This window comes from Macrobrachium rosenbergii, chromosome 11 (genome assembly GCF_040412425.1).
Source record: "Macrobrachium rosenbergii isolate ZJJX-2024 chromosome 11, ASM4041242v1, whole genome shotgun sequence".
NCBI classification, from domain to species: Eukaryota; Metazoa; Arthropoda; class Malacostraca; order Decapoda; family Palaemonidae; genus Macrobrachium; species Macrobrachium rosenbergii.
Genome location: NC_089751.1, coordinates 44,124,617 through 44,130,616, shown reverse-complemented (window position 1 = coordinate 44,130,616; position 6,000 = coordinate 44,124,617). Strand labels below are relative to the sequence as shown.

General features: G+C 35.1%; 1 protein-coding gene across 2 annotated transcripts in view; it reads left to right on the top strand.

Moving 5' to 3' along the window:
- The window catches only part of Fur2 (furin-like protease 2), a 583,898-nt gene that overhangs the window by 240,092 nt on the left and 337,806 nt on the right, over window positions 1-6,000 (top strand). The gene's annotated exons all lie outside the window — the stretch shown is intronic.

The window sequence follows — 6,000 nt, the reverse complement described above, 5'->3', positions numbered from 1 at the left end:
GTACTTAAAAGAAAGGTTATAATTTTGAAGATATTTTCTAGTACTTGCAACTTGGGCATTAAGATGTTCGTTTATGTTTGTAATTTTCATTATATATATATATATATATATATATATATATATATATATATATATATATATTATAATACCCTTAAAAAATATTCGCAATTCATTTTGCTTTGTTTTGGGGAGATGGCGGGAAGGCGGGGAAGGGGGAAGGGTGGTTTTCACATTGATATAATTGTCCATTTTAAAATATAAAAAACGTAAAAAAAATAATTGCTTCTCTGATGAAGTTTTTTATGGGGGAAAATTGCGGTGCTTAAAATATGATTTTTTATTATGCATGATGTTCATATCCCTATGCATATTTAAACGGGAGCTTTTTCATATGGTCTTGTTTGTAGTTATTTGTATGTTAAAGAGTTCTCTGAGTACATAGAAAGGGGGGTTAGAAATCTCTGCATCAGTTACTGAGCGTTGGATGCGTTGACTGTTTACATACAGTAGAGTGCTCTCTCTCTCTCTCTCTCTCTCTCTCTCTCTCTCTCTCTCTCTCTCTCTCTCTCTCTCTCTCTGTGTGTGTGTGTGTACTTAATCTCTATATAGTTCATAAATTTGTTTGTACATATAAATAAATATTTTATATATATATATATGTATATATACATATATATACAGTATGTGTGTATGTCTGCATACACACACACACTCACTCATACACACACATATATACATATATGTGTGTGTATATGTGTTTATACATATATCTGTATATTTATATATGTGTATATATATGTAATATATACATACATACATACATGCATACATACATATATATACATATTATATATAAATGTGTTTGTATATATGTGTATGTGTGCCGTATACTTCCTTTTTATATATATACGGAAGTAAGAGGAAAAGTAAATTAAAGACTGCAGTCATTATTCTAGCTTTTCTTATCCCTCTCAGCTGGAAATTCATCACACTTGGATATGAGAGAGACCTGTTTCTCTTTTGCGTGCGCCGAGTAATTTATCTCATAAAAGTCCAAAATGGAGTAACAACTTCGTTCCGTTGACTTTCGGCGAGTTGCGAAATTGTTCGTTTCGAGTTCTGATGTCAGTCAGCATGCTAGCTTGTGTATTTAATTGTCTTCATTCAGAGAGCGTACCTGTAAGTCTACTCTGACAGGTGCGCCTTCTATATTTTGTTGACAGCATGCGTGTAGAAACGCTTATGTACAGACATTTGATTAAGTTGATGTAATGACTTTAGAGTGATTGTTGCTTCTGTAGCTTTGTAAAGTGGGAATATGTTGAGATACTCAGTACAGTAGATAAATTTATATATGTATATATATATATATATATATATATATATATATATATATATATATATATATATATACAGAATATATACATATACATAATAATGTATATGTTTTTCATACGTCTTACTTCCCTTCGTAGATCGTGGTGTCTGAAGAGCACAGCTTTCCGGGGTCTCAGAATGTCTTTGGGGATTAGGCTGCTAGCCCCATGCCCTTCTCGCTTGAGCCTATTAGCAGAAGCTTGTACCTGCTATAACCTTGTATGTGGAAAACTGTAAATATGTTCATGTGCATTTTATTAGCTGCATAAATCTATTTTAATTCATGCAGTTTATGTCAGAGTCGTTTAATAAATATTGCCGCCATTGCTTGCAGAGGATAATTCTCACATTATAATCTATTACCACCTCCAGTGACGTATCCTTTCAAGCGATTGCGTTATCTAGTAGTCCAAATAAAAGTTCTTGTAAGGCAAGGGAATCAAGTTCACGCTGATTAGATGAGGAAGTAACTTTGCTTGATGATTTGAAGTGTGTCAGACAAACCAGTGGCAGCGAATTCATTGGATATCAGGAATTCGAGAGAAAAATATTCTTCGAGGTGAATGTGATTTCATTTGATGATTTTTGGATTTGCAATTTATTCTGTGCATTAAAAGGCAATCTTTATTAATATTCTGGCGTTGTTTGTGTCATCGATCTTCTACGGACTTGCCATCATCGTCCAGCCTGAGGCCATTTACGGTCACCACTGCCCTTTTATAAGTGTGTAGAATTAATATACCTTGGCGTAAGTTACGGTCGATATCTGACGTCCCTGAGGGATGATGTCACTGTCGAGACCAGGACCCAAAGAAGACTTTGGTCCCCTCCTCTTATGTTGCCGTATAAGAAAATTCGTTGTTTAGAGTTAGCAAATATCGTAAACTGTAAGCGAATAATATTCACGATTGACTTTGACTTGATTCAGTTTTGCAATAACGTTAGGAGCCGCGATTTCCTAAAATCTGTCTGAATAAAATTACGTTGCGCTGTGGAAACCAAGAGGGGAAAAAGTCGGCGATGCTTTGAGGTGGAAGAGCGTCTATGAATAATTTGTGGATGTGCAACAGGATATGTCTGCACTGAAATACAAGGAATTTAGCCGTTCCTGGGGAATGTAAACAAGTTTTCCTTTTTCCTTTTAATGCTCTGAAGTGAAACATCCGGTATTTAACTTGTTGTGTTGTTAAAAGAATGCAGTTACTCACGGTGTCAAGCGGAAGGGAATTCGTTTGTAAATGCTTTGAAGTGCAGTGAAACTATTGCATTTTTAAAGCAAGGGAGAATTACGTTAACGACCCTTTAAAGTGCTTGAAAATTGCATGTTAACGTTTGACCTGCGAGCGAATAACTTTAACGGAGAAAACGCATGAACCCTAAATTGCTCAGCAGCTGAGCAAAAAAAAAAAAAAAAAATTATGAATTCGAGGGACGTATAGTTAAAAGGCTGTAGGAAGTTACGTTTCAGTAAAAAAGCCTATTTGAAAACTTCATGATAATTGTGCCAATTCTTATTTTGGTGAAGGTAGAATTCATTTTATTAAACTTGGCTGTATAACCGTGAATCATTTAGCCGTTGAGAAATTGGCGAGACAGTGATGAATCTTATATCATTCTGATCTGTACACATGAACGTTTATCAAATGGCAGATATGCGAGATATGATGAGAGAAAACATTGAATACCGCCGATATGACACTTAAAGACTGTAGGGGTACGGCTGATAGCATTTCAAAATTTATCGTTTTAAATGGGGTTAATTTATCATCAGTGATATACTATCATTCAGGAAAAGCAGCCATGAAGAAAAGGATTTTCTTAGTAATTAAAAATGTGTCGAGTAGTCGAATAATAATTGCCATACTAGCTTGTAAACATGACGTTGAATATATACCATGAAAGATAAACTGTTTACCGAAGAATTCGGCGTTGGTTTTTAAAGACGAAGTTCACGTCGCCTTAATCATTTCGTAATGCATTGCGTTGCGTATCGCTGTAATGATTTTTTTCCCGTTTTTGACGACACACCACTTCTTCATTCGTTAAATCTTTACGCAAGGCCGCATCTTCGAGAGTCTGCGGCCTCGGGGTTCGATTTTGTTCTTCACGGTTTTGAAGTCTCGGTATTTCGCGTTATGAGGCCTCATGTTTTCGAACTTCTCATGATTTTCGTGTGGCGTTAGATTGCACGTGCTGTTCGGAATGTGTTTTGCAAGCGCCCATACACTAACTCGCATGGCATTAATCTTGGTATGGCGTCGGGAATGTCGTGTTGTGTTTCCCGCTACCGCACATCAGAATTTCTTCACATTTCTTGCACTTGGATCTTAAGGCTTTGTCGTGACAAGCGTATTCAAAAAAGCGCGCAGAATTCGAGAAAGTTAAGAGGGCATTGTGGCTATTACATATCTATCTGGTAAAATGTGACCAGTAGATTCTGCATATATATATATATATATATATATATATATATATATATATATATATATATATATATATATTTATATATATATATGATTATTATCAATTTTCTACAATTTTGTGATTCATTTATCACACATTACCACAGGTGAAAAATAAGAAACGGGGTGTAGGTCCAGACCGGTTTCGACTTTATTTCCAAGCCATTGACGAAGGACTGATACAGAGTATGAGAAGTCACAAATATATATATTACAAGAACAGTACTGACGAACATACATAACCGTTAGAGACTACATATCCCCCCTCAGGCCGGTGTCGAGGTAGGAGTGGCCTTCCAAACTCATTTAGCTAAAAATCACAATATACTCTCAGGGGACAATGCTGATAAACAAACCATACGCGACCTCAGATCCACACCTGAGAGGTGTCAGGGAGGCGGAGTTTGGAAACTCATTAACACTACTACCCCCCGTACTGTGTTTACAAATATATAATCTTATTTTCATACATCTCTACTGCCTACCTTAAAATTTAAACAATTTGCAAATTTCTTTTGATATTAAAGGATCAAGTTTACACATCCCTTGATTGATATTCTTTTATAAAGCTAGATTCAATGATATTCCTTTCCAGTGCATTATTAGAATATATAATCCTTTTTGCCCTTTGCCAGTTGATAGCATGATATATATATATATATATATATATATATATATATATATATATATATATATATATATATATATATATATTTTTATATACATGTTTATAAATATTCAGTTACTTAAACCGATATTGCTTGTGGGTGTGAGACGAGACCTTCTTGCTCGGCCGTATGTAACCAACACTCGTTCGGTTGATTAGATTAAGAAGTGGGGTGGGCGCTCTGGGAGAGGGGGTGCGCAGGGTCAAGGAGGATGTGGAAGAGTGCACATGAGGGAGACGAAGGACTCCGTGAGCGAAAGAGGCAGAGAAAACGGGAATGAGGATAAGTAACATTAATCCAGGCACATGTTTGTGGCGACGATATTTTCCTCCATATATTTATACGCTTGTGTTTGCATGTATATAGATTTTTTTTACTAAAGTCCATTTACTCCATTGAGGGCTGCTCCAAGAAGTTTTCAGTAATGGTAGTCGGTGATGTTAACGTTAATGTTGTGAAATTATTATTATTATAATTATTATTATTATTATTATTATTATTATTATTATTATTATTATTATTAGTAATTTTCTGTCGACACGTTTCGACCAGCTCGATGGTCATCTTCTGTCGACAGAAAAAGTACTAAAAATACCAGACAGACGTCAGAAAAAGAAAAAAGAAGAAATACCACAGAAAATACCATCAGGAAAATCTATTATTATTATTATTATTATTATTATTATTATTATTATTATTATTATTATTATTATTATTATTATTATTATTATTATTCAGTAGGTGAACCCTATTCATATGGAACAAGCCCACCACAGGGGCCATTGACTCGAAATTCAAGCTTCCAAAGAATATAGAGTTCATCAGGAAGAAGTAAGAGGAGGTAAAAGGAAATTGATTTACTTTAACTGATCCGCTTACATACTCCAGCATGGCAATTATATACATTTGGAAAAACGAATCCCCAGTTACGTGTGGGTACATATATTTAAAAATAAATCTCTACAGAGAGCTTTCGGGAATCCGTTCGATTTCCCCTTTCAATTGAAAAGGGGGATCGAACAGATTCCCGAAAACTCTCTGCAGGGATTTATCCTTTAAATGTATGTACCCACACATTCCTGGGGATCTGTTTCTCCATTTTTAGACTCATGCTGCTAAAAGTGTTTTTTAATGATACATTTGAACGTAGATATAAGGCTATATTTTAGCATCCATGTGTTAATTACTGAGGGCCTTTGCGTTTCTTCGTGTTCGTTAGCATTCCTGAGCCTTTCTTAACTCCTGATATTTAGGCATCGTTTGTCACTTGTGTCTGATGAGCACCGCAGGCCTTGCAGCAGATGTTCAGAGCCATCATCGCTTACGGAGCGAGCAGCTTCTTTTACAGCTGCAGTGAGCGCCGTAGCCGTTTGTAATGTGGTTGGAATGCTGTAAGATTAAAGTAATTTCTCATATATATATATATATGTGTATGTATATACTGTATATTTGTATAAATATATCCATATACATATATATATATATTTATATAT